We start from the raw sequence: 16,902 nt of genomic DNA on the forward strand, positions 1-16,902 counted from the left end.
GATTAAATTGTCATTTTCTGAGTTAGTTGCTGAATTATAACTTGGTATTTTAACTGTGTGATTTGTTTAAAGAGACACCGTTTTGATATAGCAAACCAGCTGAGAATTTTTAAGCAGTAAAAGGGAATTTTACTCACTTTGTTCTCAGCCTTTCATCACTGCCTGACAAAAATGCTCCTGAAAACAATGTAGAGGCAATGATATGAGAAGGTACTTAGATTCACACTCACTTCTTTATTCCATCATGGAGCTGATCTGTGCAGTATTATATTGCTTTCAATTAGTAGTAAGACACCCTGTTGTTGTTTATCTTTCCAAGGAGAGAGGAAGGAAGGGGGAATCAGAGACATAAATGTGAGTGCTACCCAAGGTGATACTAAGAGCAACTGACAGAACTGTTCTTTGGACCAACTTATTTACCCCTTAATAGGGACAATGAATTTCTTTGCACCAAAATGATGGGCACTGAACACACCAAAGTCAAATAACTGCAATGTTTTCACCTAAATCCACACTGGGGCTGGTTCAAACAGATAAACACCTTGTAATTCTTTAGAAACGAAGAAAATCACATCCATGTGATGATACATTAATTGTTTTATTTAACCAGCTGCCACATTCCTTCCCTGTGGATAGCTGCTTGGTTTCAAGGTCTGACTTATTTTTTTTCCTTTTCTCTGTCCTCCCAATTTAAATCTGTATTTGAGACAGTACAGCTGAAGTGAATGAGACTCATATAAAAAACATGTGTGTTCAGAATGGGTTCGGGAAGAAAGGCCAACAAAACTGTCTTGTAGCACATAACAGGGTGTCTTTCGCTTTTGATTTACAGTGCCTGCAGGGGAAATGGCATAATCTAATGGTCTGAATATGGGAGATCTTATTTCTGTTCACTGCAGCATTACTCTGGTCAGACTCTGAAACAGTGCTTAGCAATGAAAGTCTCAGGGTATCAGTATGAAATTCTGAAGTCCAATTATACTTCTGCATGTACACTTTCACTTCTCTGGCCATTTCAGCTTCTGCTCTGAAATAATAACTTATGACAGTGCAAAGCTGAATTTCTGCAGTGAATTATAACCCTGGCCTCTACATTTAATTGCATGAGACTGCAACTAACCCACTATCCATCTTGGTGCCTTGAACTCTTTTTGCCTCTTTTGCTCTGTTTCTATAGTATTCATTTAAGACCTTTTAAAAAAGTGCTAAATAGGTGCCTCGGAAGAAGGAGAATTGTGAAGTGAACATTTAAACTTCTTACCCGCTGTCAATTTCTTAAGGTCTTTCACTAAAAAGAGGGGAGTGGAATTCACCAACATTGGGGTCAGGATGAAGTGCTGCAGGCTCTGGCTGTTTTTCTTGCAGTGCTGCTGGTGCTGGTTACCTGAAAAAGGGTTCAGGAGGACCCTTTGCAAGCAATGGTTTGGATATGATCCCATCAGCCAAGTGCTTTACAGGATGTCCATTTTCCCCCTGCAGTGCCAAATGAAAGGTGATTGCTGGAAACAGAGCCAGGGTAGATGGATATTAATGCTCTAATTTAACATGGCAAATCTGGTGTTCCTAACATCTCTGTTTTAATCATCTGAAGATTTCATGGCAAGATGTTGATACATGTGCAAACTTTTAGTGATAAAAGCAAGAAGTAAGGTATTCTTCTGCAATGATCATAAATACAGTATGGTAACATTTTTAGGAGAGCTGCTCATGCTGATTTCAAAATCATCTTGAAGCCATTTTGTAGGGTAGGAAATAAGCTATAACATGAAAAAGAGTAAAATATTCATTAAAGCTGTAATGATTTATAGCATTATGAGGTAGCACACTTTACCTCAGTACAGTTCGTCAGTGAATGTTTTTCTAATTTCCATAAGTAATTGACCTCTCATTAGCAACTCATTAGAAAAATTGAGGTCATGTAAGGAACACAGACCCACTGCAACAGAAACTCTGCATGATAACAAATTACTGAAAACTCTAATGAATTCACAGTAAAGGACCACAAGAACCTTCCTTTCTCTGACTGAAAAAGTATTTTTTTTACATCTGTAAAGTGAAACACTTTTCTCTGAATATATACAGCTGCTCACTCAATGGTCCTGAAATCCATGCTTTGACTCATGGCTGATTTTCAAACACAGTGAATATTCACTACTTCTTCTTGCAAGTAGCTTAATAGGAAAAAGAACTATCCAAGTAATTCCAACACATATGTAAGACCCTGTAACAACTATAGGCACCAAAGCTGGAAAAAGTAAATGCACATTTAGAATGCTGACTAAGTACATGGCTTAATTTTTGAAGGAACTAAATATCAACTGATGCTTCTCAGTGACTCCAGCGTAGATGCATATACGTTGCAGAAAAGGTGTTTAGTGCTGAATTTGTGTCCATGAGCAGTTGTTTCAGGAGGGAGTAATCTGCCTTGTCCTTTGTATAGCCACTGTTAGCCAACACATGAATGTTAACAAGCTCAAATAATAGATTTTGCACATATTGAAGTGTTAACTTCAATAACCTTATATATCTGTCTTTTTAGGGATCAATAAGTCAATTTCAAGCTATTTTTTTGTCACTGCAACGTTGTGAAAAGCGAGGTTGATATTCAATGTAAAGTTTTATGAGTCCTGGATGCCCCTGGATAAACCCAGAAAAAAAAAACCAACTCATTTCTTTTTTAATATGTCCCTTAAAGTCCAGATGCCTATCTGAAACTTACTTGAAAGTGTCAGGATTTATGCGTTCCAAGTTAGTGTTTCATTACAAAGCTACATGAGGATGACGAAGGAAGAAAAATCCTTTTCTGAAAGTCTTGTACAGCAGAGAAGAGATGAACTGATGAACCTCCTTGACCTTTTGCAGTATTGGCTAAGAAACTGCAGGGTCTAAAAGGAGGATAAAAACAATGGAGTAATAACATAGGGCAGTGGGAAAAGCGACTGGCTTTGGGCTGCCCTGGGAAAAAGTCCAGCAAGAATCTCACTTTGCCTCATTTGGGAAGTGTACCTGTTGCCTGGTTACCCTTGTCACAAGTTTTTTTTCAGTTTTCTCAATGAATTCTCCTTCAATGGGCCATTGCATAACACTGTTTCAATATAGGTGAATGTCTGCTTCATTTTGCCAACTAAACTGTAGAAGAAAGGAAGCACACACGTGATCATGAGGAATTTTCTGTTATGGAAGAAAAATGTAGTTTTAAAAGCTCCCTGGGGAAAATCAGACTATTTAGCTTTTCATGACATTTGAAGATGAAAGACATTTAAAAAAGAAAAGAGGTAGTATATAAACAGGGAAGTTTCATGGCATATCGATTGCATCATGCCATGGGACTATATCAAGTGGTTAGCTTTGTGACATTGCTACTGTGTCTTCTTTTCTGCATGGTTGCAGGAACCATGGTTGCATGGTTAAGCCCTGATGTTTTCAGTCCAAATGTAGGGTAAAATATGCTCTCTAATTGCTTTTAGCACCAGAGAGCACATCCTCTTAGAGCCGTGACTGAAGTGAGTTGCTGGCCCAGTTAAGAAACCAAACATGGTACAATCCCAGAAAGGTGAGACTATATTACCCAAGCATCTGTTCAACATCTCCTCTAGGACTTGCAAGACTGCTATAGAAACAGAGGTTATAAAGACCCAAACAACTACAAGATTGGTGTAAACCATCAGAATTAAGTTTATTAATTAGTATCTGCATAGCACTCTGCTCTTCATTAGAGCCCACCATTTCCCACACAGTTTCACACTCCTACACTGCACTGCCAGGATGACTCATGGGCAGAATTTCTTTAGAATTTAGGAATACATTTGGATTTCAGCGAGTTGTGGAAAATATGCATACTTCCTCTTATGCCCACGCACATACTCTATATATTTTGTTACATATGGGATCTGAATCAGTAATACTAAAAGCCTGAAGTTGAATGAATAGCAAAATGCGTTTATAAGCATGTTCTTTGGTAAGTTTTTGTTGGTTTTATTTTGCCCTTTTTTTTTTTTTTAATTATTCAATCATTTTGCGAAATACCTGATACATTGTAAGGTGGAAATAACACACCCCAAAAGAGGTAATTCTCCTTATACAGGTTGACCTTAAAGAAGTCATAGCACTAGGCATAAAATTAATAATTTAACTGAAGTAATTAAAACCAATTCCCCTCCTTCCCTCAAAATAGAAGGAAAAAGCTCACTTGTGGCAAATGTGTGTTTTTACAAGACTTTGGGGTTTCGCCTAGTTAATGGGCTCTAGGGTTACACTAAGACTAGCTGTGTCTTGCTTCTTTATGCCAAAATCTGCTAATGAGAAAAATAGAGTGTTATGGTTATGGATTCAAAAACTATTTCCAAACCTGCAATATTATACTAGTATCTAATGGGGCGAGCAAAACTGGAACCCACCAAAATAGCTAGGAAGGGGACCTTTAATGACACCATCAGAAGAAAACAGCTACTGTTTAGTTGCAGCATCCTTTTGGTTGTTGTATGCAAAATGGTTTAATATCACCTTAATACCAGCTTGCCATGTGAAAAATGACCCTGTCAACTTGATACAGAAGTAGGATATTGAGAACTGGAACATTTCGTCTAATAGGGAAGAGGTGACATAGACTGAATAATGTTTAATTGGATAAAACTGATGATTGTAAATTCCAAACAAAATTAAAAATATTGCACTAAGATTTATAGGATTTATTTTCTGTCTTTTTTTTTTTTTTTTTTTTTACTGTCTGTTAGCTGGGCTTTGGTTGTGTCATCAATATTTCAGTTTAGCAACAGCTTTATATTCTTTATTGATAAAAGCCAAAGTCTAAATATTGCAAGACATTTAGCAATGCCAATATAAATGGGAACTCTCAGTTGTGCAAGGTCCAGTTATTGATGTTTTTATTAGTGATCCTTATATAAGGGCACCGAATGTATTCCTTCTCACTGCCATAACATGGAAATGAGGACAATGCCAGTTGCACTTAACTAACAGTTCTGACTGAACACATCTCTGTCCTGTGAGTAGCCACAAGCATAACGTAAATATGTTTAAGCACAGTGTCTCAGCAATGTGGCTTTTTGCATCTTTGCCTATCAATGATTCTTCTCCTGTCCTGGCTATGGGAATGGAGCAGAACAAAATCTGATGTAAGGAAATTATTTCTGCAGCTGCTTAAAAGAGCTCTCCAGTTCACGTATACGAACCCCAACCCTGCTGAATTCTGAAGGAATATATTATTGCATCTATTCAGGGAAAGGCTTGTGAGGACACTATAGGGACATTCTTTGAGAAAATTGTTTTCTTAGAATTTTGAGTAGCCACTATAAAAAGCCTGAACTTTTATCTGTGTTATTTTTCCTCCTGCTCTGCTTTATAAACAAACATGACACTTTATTCTGCAAAGTGATTTCTTTGTGAGTTATAGAACCACACAAAAAGCATACAAAACCCACAAACCTTATTATTTTCGGATTCTTGAAACTCAAAATTGATTTAAACCAAGATCAGACAACAATATTTCCTCTCTGTCTGAGAAACTATATCCTGGGTTTCAGATTAAAGTAAATTTTTATAGACATGTTGTAATTATAAACCCTTGAGTAACGGATTTTGTAACGGGGACACTGACACACAGCTTCACTGTAGTTACTCTGCCGAGTGCTGATGTGAAGAGGCTGAAAATCCATTCTCTGAAGAAGGAGCTTATTAAAAGATTGCAGTAGTTTTAATGACATTTCATGTGACATCAGAATTATTTCATTTGGAATCACAGAGCATCTCTGCTTCTGCATTTTTGAAGGTCCAAGGAGAAAACACTGCTGCAGCCTCAGAGCTATGAGCAGTGACTGAAGGAAGCAATCCAGAGATATAAATCTCTGCTGGTACACATATTCTCTCATGACAGGAGATGTAAATTAATCTGTTTAATTAGAGCAGCATATAATAATCATCACCAGCAAGGCAGGAGATGTGTTTGGAAATACCATACAGGATTTACAAATTATCTGGGTTCAGCCTTTCCTCTTAAATTGGTGAATAATAGCTGAACTCAAGATGAGGACTTTTGCCTCACATCGGATGTATTTGGTGGCTTATGTTCTTATCCAGTTCTGTAAAGATCTGGGATTGATTTTCTTGCACTATTTCAAGCCAAATGGGTATTTTCAACCAATATCCATTTCTGAATGGACTGATCTTTGTACTAGTTATCTCATGTAATTTGTACACATAAATTCAAGTTAAATGATGGTAAAGTGCTTGGCCAGGATATATTGTACTCTCCTGTTCACTTGATCAACCTTAAATTACACTTCTCAGCTATACATGCATGCAGGTACTTGACAAAGATGGATAAATAGCTTTATCATCATTTTAAAGGTGTTCAAAAACAATGGTTAGCCCCAAAGCAAGTACCAGCTCAGAGGCAGAGGTCTGAACTGCAGCCTTCTCCAGTGTAACGCATAGTCCTGTCCAACATCCTATATCCACTGAAGCAAAATTTTCACCTACTTCAAAGCAGAATATCCAGTCTCTGGCAGCAAGTTCGACTGGTTTTCTTCTAATCCCCCTGGGTTTACTCACACAAGGAAGGGGCTAAAATCTTACATGGTCTTAAATGAGATGTATAAGACAACAAGTGTTGGTAACAACATACAGGGAAGGGAGGAGTGTTTGGTAAAGCAGTCAGACTATTGCAGGCTGCTGCATGTGAAATGGCACACTTTGTATTACAGCCCTTGCTTTTTTAGGGATTGTTGGCATTGGTTATTTGATCAGTCAGACAATGAAGTAGGAAATGGAAAACCACAGAAAACTCATCCTCTCCCACTGGGCACACAAGTAGCCAACAATAGCTGCCTGAATTGAATAATGGGGCTGGGGAAGTTTTCCAAAGTTTTTCAGAATCTCCAAGGAATTTTTGGCCCATATTCTAAGAGAAGAACCATGTTAGTCTGCCTTGGTCTGTGCCAGTTCACTCATACGTGCACAGCTAATGCAGGCACCTTGGGACTGAAACCAGTTCCTTCTGAAGTCAATAGTAAAGCTCCTACCGGCTTCAGTGGAAGCAGGATTTGTCCCTTTGTGAGACGATCATATTTATATTCAATACCCTGCAACTCAAAAGTGAGGATTAGCAGAATTAAACTCTCCTAATTTGTATATCACAGACTGCCAAACTGCAATTAACTTTTGTGCGTTTGAATTAACGGGGAAAATTATTAAACACCCTTTCCCCATGTAATTATCATTTTACACTTCTGGAAGATTTCTTCTAAATACGAAAAGTAGCCTGCACCCCTGTGAACCTATCCCTCTTAATATCCTTTAGTTATTAGAGCAGGAAACAATTTTTCACCCCATTGCTTTCATATGCAAGAGATGCTTGCCCAACACCACTTGCTGTGCTGTGCACTCCATCGGGTCTCTTTGCTTTGTATTGCCCTAAGGCTGGCCACTTTTCACAGGGGAACAGGACTCAAAGCTTTAAATTCACCCAAGGATAACACCTGTGTGCATAGCCCTTGGCAAATATTGCAACAAGCTTCTATTTTGTGCTGGTTTCAACCATGCCATGTGCAGGCTCAAAATTTCCCCGCTTTCTTCTCCTGCAAATCTAAGGAGGACACCTCTAAAAAACTAACGTTTTCTCTGGGCACAGAGCTACAGGTTGGCATGGCAGAATAAAACCAGCATAAAGCAAGCAACTTTCTGCCTTATTTTCTGCTCTTCTCTTGCATGTGCTGGCTGGACTATGCCCTTGCATAAGGCTAATGAGGGTCCGGTCAGTGCCAAAAGTTTGCAGGGCATCTGTTTTCCCATGTAAATTTTCCTTGAGCTCTAGCACACCCTCTTCACTGTATAAAGAGTGATGGTCATTTTTCCTTAAAACTTCAGTTTACTGGGAAAAATACCATCTTAAACTTCTTTTTATTTTATTGGGGGTGGGGAAAATATGCAGGAATGGGTAGGTTTTGATTTTTGTATCACCCTTTTATAATAAATGTCTATAACAACATAATGAAATTGTTGAACAAAAGTTCTTTTCCAGAAGAATAATCTTCAACTGGTGTGAAATGCCTCACTGGGATTTTGTCAGGTTTTAATTTCAGTTTGAATAAATAGTGTGAGACACCAGGCTGGGGAAGATAAAGGTGAATTTCATCTGCTTCCAGCTTGTCATAATGGAAATAATAACTACATTAGCTGAAAACAAGTTTCCAATTAGTTTCTCTAAAATAATATTATCCTCCTTTTTTTATAGATACTGCAGCTCATTTTGGAACCTAATTTTGCTAATATATAAACATCACTAAAACAGCTATTCCCACTGAAAGAATGACAAGTACAGACTTTGGCAGCACATGTTGGGAGCCTGCCTGTACTGAAAAGCAGTTTTTGCTTTTCTTGAATTGAATCTTAAACAATGAAAAATTAAAAATCAATTTAAAATCTTCTTTAGGGTGAAGACCTCTTTTCTGATACACTTTATTTTAAATGTCTAGATAATTATAATTAAAAAAGACATTCTGGAATTACAAAATATGTCTTTTCTGGAAAACACTTTTTCTTTTTAAAGAAAAATCATGTGCTTTATGGAGTTTCTTCAAGACACGTGGAAGGTGAAACACTGCTGGCTCTTATATGAAGCTGAAATTGGCCGATTTATAGATCGGGTTAAATTCAGAGACCAACACTAATATGGTTCAGAAAAAAATAATCACAAGACTAGGTTAATATGCTTGAAATGATCGTTTGAAGGGATCTAACAGGTCTATATTCTGTTCAGTCACACCCAGTGATCTCTTCTATGAGAACTGTCATCTCGCCTGTACAGTGTAAAAAAAATAGACTGTTACTATTCAGGAAGTTGCTTTTTTACACAAGAAGAAAAAGCCAAGCTCTGATATCCTATGCAATGCACTATACTCAATGAAATAGTGTTCATGCAATGGCACTGCATGATCTGGCACTCTGTCTAAGCCCCTCTGGAGTCTCCAGCTGGTGAGTTAGCTGGTAAGGCATCCCTGCAAAGATCACGTTATTACTGAACAAAGCTCCATGGTTTAACCTAGGTCTTGTGTGGCTGCATGTGTTTCAGGAAAATCCCATGCCTCTGCCTTCTGCACTGCAACTGCATTCCATCAAAACACAGCAGAACACTAAGATGAGTTTTAAAAAGCCCCCAAAAGAAGGGCAGTTTGGTCAAATGCACAGTGGCTGTAGGGCACACCAAGGGCTTTCAGCTGCTTAAAGCCACGGGGCCTGAGGCACATGCCATGACAGTAGCTATTTAACTGAGCATAGCATCACAGCACAGCATTACTTTGTTAGCTGTTCTGACTAATACAACGCCAGTGTGATTGTTTCTGTCTCCACAGTGGTTAATAACAGAAGCAGCACTTAGGGTATTATGAGCATGGCTTGAGCTCTGATCCTATGTCAAGGAAGTCAATATGTGTGGCTCCGTTGCTTTATCCCTCCCTGCTAAAGCAAACCAAAAGGGATAATATTGCACAGAATTTCAAAGACTCAATGCAACAAGGCAGTGTGAAGTAAACCAGATGTTTTAAACCCCACGTTTAATTTAAAAGCTATATTCTATAGTGTATAAACCTGTTATTATTGCATGTACATATGTGTGCAAAACTATAGGGGGAACATATCTTCTGGGAGGCACTGGTAGTTGCAGTGATGTTTTTCTAAATTTTGATGTTTTACAGCTGTAATTATGGAGCTATGTGTGGAGAATAATGGAAATTATGAAAGACTGGACAAATAGCTGATATCTACGTTTTGTGAATGTGGATCATGCTGGCTCGTACTGACTCAGATGTGAGATTCTTCTAATTCAGTATGTTGTCTCTGCCAACAGCCAACACAAAATACTGTGGATGAAAGTATAAAGATCATGAAGGAAGCAGTTGTAAAATAATTCACGCTTCACACTAGTTCTCAGCCTTCCTTTGCTTTGTAAAGTTTTGCTATCCAAGTTTTATAGAAGGGAATGATTACAGCAAGTAAACTTCAGCCTTCTGGTGTGACACGGTGTTAACAAGACTCTTTCAACTCTTGTGATGGTACAAAAAAAAGTCTGTCATAAGCTGCCACATAAACTGCCTTGTCAACAACCAGGCTGGCATTTGCCTGTAGAGACGTTCAAACAAATCTGAAGTAAAACATTTTCAACCATCACGTGCTGTTTGTAGATGCAGATCTCTGAAAAAAGCCTCACTGCCACATGAATTGCAATAAATAATTATGGCAGCACAGGTAGCTTTTCATGAAGGGAAAATAAGGAAACAATAGCAAAGCTGGAAGTTGGAAGTATCAGTTGCTGTTTGTATAACATACAGTCTACCAGTTAACCTACAGCAAAAGCCACACTTGCATTTGCTTCATCTTCTGTTGTAAAAGGAAAAGATACTGTATGTGTGCTTTACAGAAGTATGGTGTACACAAATGAAAATATGGCACTAACTTGGCAAACCTGAATAAGGTGTTTTTGCAATTAAGAAGAAAAGCATACTGACAGTACATAAGATTGTGTGAAAGCTTCTCTGCAGTGCCCAGTCATTCATAGTTAAGCCAGATGTTGACCTGTTTTGATTTTTACTACCTAAGTAAATGGATATTACAGGGGAATTCTGTAATGCAGTTAGCAGAAGTTGATGTGGTGTTGAAAGGAACATGCAGGGGGACTGCACTGAGGCTTTTGACACCTAATCAGCTCTTTAATCACAGTCCTGAACTTCGCTGGAGATACAGTGGTACTAAACTCAGCAAAAGCAGCAGCATTCCTCAAATGGGATTAGCTCATAGATGTGCTATGTTGAAATCCCACCTGGCCCAGCAGAAAAATGAAGGTATTTTTTTACAGACCTGTGTATTACTCAGTGAAAGGTAAAAGGAATACTTTACTTGAGTGCTTAAATGGAATATTAAGTTTATATTCCATGAAAACTGTCTTGTGAAAATGTGCATTAAATGGGTTCTTAGAAATGTGCAGCCCAATAAATAAAACTGGTAATTTACCTATACAATAAGGGAACGAGTCAGTGTTGGTATGGAAATAAAGGAATGACAGGGAAGCTTCATCACTGGTATGCTGAGGGTCTTCTGTACTTTGGGCAGGGAAGGGGACCTGTCATTTTGTCAAGCTTGCAAGTAGAAATCATTGGCTGGAAAAACAGTAAAACTTATGCTTGATGAAATGGAAACTTAAACCCAGCATGAACAGAGCTGCTCAAGAATAATGAAATGAAGTTTTAAAAGGCTTTGGTGCATTCCAGGTTCAGCACCAGCAGCTGAATTTACATACTGCAGAAAAGCAGCTGCAGAGGTGGAAACTAAGAAAATGCTCTTAGAAATTGGAGTGCAAAGCTAAAGGGATCCCAGGAGAGTGATAGCAAATTCAAAGCTGCTAAATGTCTCCAGATAATCCTAGAGGACTTTGAGTTTCTCTCAGTGCCTTCCATGCAGAAATAAAAGAGTTAATAAATATTGTTCAGTGCCTGGGGAATTGGTCACAAGGCATCTTTTGGAAGAGTAACCTTCATATTTAGAAGTATTTTCTCATTATGGGTAATAGGATGATGAACTGAGAAATGATCTCAGCCACTTACGATTCTAAAAGCCCCTAGCCTGAATAATCTATGCTGATTTAGAGATAATAGCATCAAAGACATAACTCATTTAGCACAATATCCATTTACTTACTCTGAACACTTTTTTTACTATCCTGCACCTATTTTATGGGCACTTATAAAAAGTTGATAATGATATAAAAAGAATAATGTAATCAAAAAAATGACAAGTGTGGAATGAGAAATACTTTGTCCAGGACTGTTCTATAGACATACCAAACCTGCTTCTAATGACGTGTGATACAGATGTTGAGAGAGAGCAAAAGAGAGCATTCCCATTGTGGTGTGTTGACCCTGGCTGGAGGCCTGGTGCCCACCAAAGGCATTCTACCACTGTCCTCCTCAGTTGGACAGGGGAGAGGAAATATAACCAAGGCTGGTGGGTCAAGATAAGGACAGGGAGACATCACTCATCAGTTACCTTCACAGGCAAACCAGACTCCCCTTGAGGAAATTAGTTTAATTTATTACCAAATAAATCAGAGCAGGATAATGACAAATAAAACCAAATCTTAAAAATACCTTCCCTCTACCCCTCCTTTCTTCCTCCCAAATTCTCTACCTCATTCCCACCAGTGGCAGAGGGGGACAGGGAGTGGGGGTTATGGTCAGTTCATCACACGTTGTCTCTGCCGCTCCTTCCTTCTCAGGGAAGACTTCTCATACTCTTCCCCTGCTCAAGAGGGCGTCCCTTCCATGGGCTGCAGTCCTTCAGGAACAGACTGGTCTAGTGTGGGTCCCCTATGGGGTCACAGCTCCTGCAGCATGGGCTCCTCTCTCCACAGGGCCACCGGTCCTGCCAAGACCCTGCTGTAGGATGGGCTTCTCATGAAGTCACAGCTTCCTTTGGGCATCCCCCTGCTCTAGTGTGGGGTCCTGTACAGGCTGCGGGTGGGTGGATATGTGGTGCACCATGGACCTCCATGGGCTGCATGTGGAGATCTGCTCCACTGTGGACCACCATGGGCTGATTGGCACAGCCTGCCTCACCACAGCCTGCACCATGAGCTGCAGGGGAACATCTAATACAGTGCCTGGAGCATCTTCTCCCTCCTTCCTCACTGGCCCTGGTGTCTGCAGAGTTGTTCCTGTGACATAATCTCACTCCTCTCTACAGCTGCAGTTGCTCCTGTGCAGTAATAATTTTCCCTTCTTAAATATGTTATTGCAGAGGCGCTGCCACTGTCATTGATGGGATCGACCCTAGCCAGTGGCAGGTCCATCTTGGAGCTGGCTGACGTAGGCAATGCCAGATTCAGGGGAAGCTTCCAGCAGCTTCTCACAAAAGCCACCCTGTATCCCCCCTGCTACCCAAACCTTGCCATGCAAACCCAATTCCCCCATTTTGCACTCATTAAAGTAAAACAGACTAAGAGTATGGTTTTGTGTGCAAGACACTGCAGCAGCACTTTAAAGATGAGAGTTGTATACTCCCTGTGTGAACAAGAGCACTTGCTGCTTCACTGCTGGGTTTCTCTTTGGTAAGGAAGTGATGTTAAGCCTTGATTTCACTGCTGCACCTGCTTAGACTAGGCTTTTGGAGGCAGAAGTTATCTTTTATCATATCTCTGTTCAGGGTCTAGAACTGTCTTTCTACTGTGGGCTCTATGTTCTCCTGTGACACATGTTGTAGCACACTAGCAGAGGCAGCTGTTCCTAATTGCTCAGGATCACAGCCAACACTTTCCCTATTTTGCTTCCAAGTTCTTATGATTGTAACATCTTATTTTCAGCTAAAGTGTTTTCCCACACAGGCTGACCTGAGGAACTCTCTTCCTGCATTTCCACTGAGCTTTTTCAAATGCCAATTAGATAATCATAAATCATCTTTCACGTCTTTCTTTTTTTATCCACATCATAGAGATTGTGCTTCTGTGTCTCCCATTGTTTTTAGGGAGGTTTTGTATCTCCTGAGATGATCACTGCAGAGATTACTCATAAACTGCGTCATCCTGGGTGATTTGGGTTCAGGCATATGGACAATGGAATCAACACTTGCAGTGCTGCAGTGACAAAGAGAAAATGTTTGACTTAAGACAGGAGGGATATTAAAAAAGGAGACTGTGATTTATGTTTCTGCATTTTTAGGACAGAGCTGATGATACAGCTGAGCCAATACAATGCTAGCTGCCCCGGAATGGGCAATCCTTATACCTTCCCTTCTCCACTCCCAAATGCCCACTCCAAGTGGAAATACTGAATTTTGACATCATGCTTGAAAAAATGTCCGTCTACATTCAAACTGATCCTTTCAGGGTGGAGTTTTGGCATGTTTCTTTCCTCTAACCAACCCTTCTGTGTTATGAACACAGCCTTACACACAGAGACCAAAGTTGAAGAGCAGCTTGGTGGCGCAATTTGTGTATGAGCAGCTGTCCATCTTCACCTCACTCAATACCCTGAGGTTTTGTATTCCTCCAATTCGTTTTCGCCTATGCTGAGGCCTTCTGAAGTGAGTTCCCTGTTTGATTATGTAATAAACCCATGAATTATTAACAGTGTATAAAATATTGACAAACTGTTCTCTGAGATAGAACAGCTTTAAAGTATTGATTATGAATCCAGAGAATTATAATTAGCTTCTGCATAAGAGATAATTATTACTGTTTCTCGTTCTTCTAATATGGTGATGGATAAAAGGTATTTAAACCAAACTCTATGAAATCTTATTAAAATTAAGGCAATAGGTTTATGAGCACTCAAGATAATGAGAAAATGAAGCATGATGGGGAAGCGTTTGCGTTTTCAAGGAGCTCAGCTGGCAACGTCCCCTTGTAGAAATAAATCACTTCACGTTTGCTCTGAGGAAACTCCTGGGCACAGAGATGCGATTGACTTCATCAGAGTCAGAATCTTGTTTCAGTTTGGTTTTACCAGAAATCAAGCTAAAGCTACTGTGCTTTGTGTATTTGTTCACACTTTGAATGTAGGGGCTGACTTCAGTCAAATTTAGCCGGGGGGGGACAGTCTTACAGGTACTTAGCTTCTACAGGTTTTATGCAAGCTTGCTGGCAAAACCACTGCACTGTTAGCTTAGCTCTCATTAGGCATGGGAAAATTCATGCCAGGGCTCAATTTCAAGCCAGCATGACACTGTTAACTAGTTTTTGTGGATTCTGCTGGTTCAAAGTTTTTTGTTCATCCTTAAAGTTACATGGTTTTGCCACTAGACTGTGCCCTATGAAAACCTAATTTTATTCAGTGGGACTTACAGTACGGACAGAGAATTCCCAGGCAGAAGCAAGCAACAGGGACTCATCCTGCCTGATGTCTCCCAGTGTTCTGTCACAGAGCCTTTGGCTGCACTGCCTCCACAGTGAACAGGGAGAAAGGTTTTCTTCTAAGGTATAATTCAGCTGAGCAAGTCTGGGAAGAGACAAATCATTGTAGGCATTTAAAGTTAGGCAACCTGAATCCCATCCATGGCGTGTGATGTTGCAGTGGAGCCAGTATGAATGTCAGGTATGAGAAGCAGAGGGCTCTGCTGTAGAAGTGTTTGCCTCTCAGTTGATTCAGTTCTGCTCACCTGCCTGCTTCTACTCTCTCTGCCTTTTCTATGCTGTTTGTAAGGAAAGAACAAGCTCCAGTGATGTGCAGCTTAAATCCAAGAACTGGATGAGAACAAGTATAACAGTTCCTGGGACATATTCTCTTTATTGAGAATTTTGTGGTGCTCTTTAAATACATATTACCTTCTCCTGGGAAGTCCCTTCTCAGGCTGGTGCAAGAGAAAATAGGGTTGAAAGAGAATTCAAGAAGATGTCTCCTTTACTCCTGTGCACCAAGGCAGGATCACTGATGCCAAAACCCTTCCTCATTAGACTGTTTGTTCGTGAGCCCCTCAGAGATCGAGACCCCAGCCTCCCATAAATCATGAATTTCATGAGTTGTCCTTATGATTACATTTCCCAATGTAATCATTTTACAGTCAGGAACCTGAATCAAAGAGAAATTAAGGACAAGTTAAATTCACAGGTGAATTAGTGCTACAATTTATCCTGAGAGGACTGTAAGACATACTGGGCTACCTGACGCTTCACTTCAGACAAGACTTGCAAATTCTGGACCTTTTTGTACGTTTTCAGATGCTTTTAATCATTTGTATTTATGAGCTACTTGGCATTTCTATATTCTTGCATAGCGCTGTTAGGTCGTACCCATCACCTGAGAAGGCCTAAAGGCAGAGATGAACTGACTTACTTCAAGGCACAGCTTTTTCTCCAGAAAAAGAAAGATATCTCAGCAACAGGCAGACATGTGCCTTCCCCCAGGCACAGTGCTGGGTGCAGAGACTGGAACTGAATCTTGGCTTTGGCTTCTCTGAACGGCCACTTTCCAGTGCCTCTCACCATACCAGTCTTTCCAGCTCCCTGCAGCAGCTGCCTGACCTTCCCTCCTGTTGGGCTGGAGCTCTGAACCATGCTCAAAAAGCTGCTTTTAACAGCTCCTCATTTCCAAGCCTTTCCCTGTGGAATCTGGTATGGGTAAATTGCCTTGTTAGGCTTCTGTGATCCGGAAACAGATGCGCAGCCAAAGCGATGTGAGTGACAAAACTCATAGTAAATCCCAACAAACTGTTCAGCCACAGTGTCCATGGACATCCCATGGTGGAAATCTAATCCAAAGAAATACTGTATTAAAGAAGCTGCGAGTAGAGGCACACAAGGAATATATTTGCAGACCTCAACAACTGTCTTCAACAACTCAGAAAACACATGAAGTATATAAGGGAATATGCCATTAGGGTTTCCACCATGTTTGTAAGAACAAAATTGTTGATCCCACCCTCTAGGCCAAATCCACTCTAATTCTCTGAAAACTAACTGCTAATGACAAACAAGCCTTAGATACAGGTTTTGCTAATGTAAGAGAAGTCTGGAGAAAGGGCTGAGCCATGTATGTGACAAACATCTCTGTTACTGTGAAATAAAGTTGAAAGTGCAGCTACCTGTCAGGAAAGGGGATGTGATGGTGTTCCATCAGCCGTTTAATAGGTATGTGCGGCTGCTTTCATTATTTAGCCTTTGTTTGAAAGTACCTCAATTTTTTGCTTTCGTGTGGAGATATGAGCATCTTCACAGAGGGCACTGGTCCTGCGCAACCACTGTCTGCCTAGAGAACAGTTTAGATTTAAATGTCTCCCCACCCCTGCAAACAAAATAGGGTGCCTAATTGAAAGCCGTGCCATGAGTGCTTTTCCATTCCCCTACCTCCCCAGCACTACATCTTCATCACATCTTTTGTCAGCTCGACATCAAATGGGCCTTTTTTT

This window comes from Psittacula echo (genome assembly GCF_963264785.1).
Source record: "Psittacula echo genome assembly, chromosome: Z".
In the NCBI taxonomy this organism is placed as follows: Eukaryota; Metazoa; Chordata; class Aves; order Psittaciformes; family Psittacidae; genus Psittacula; species Psittacula echo.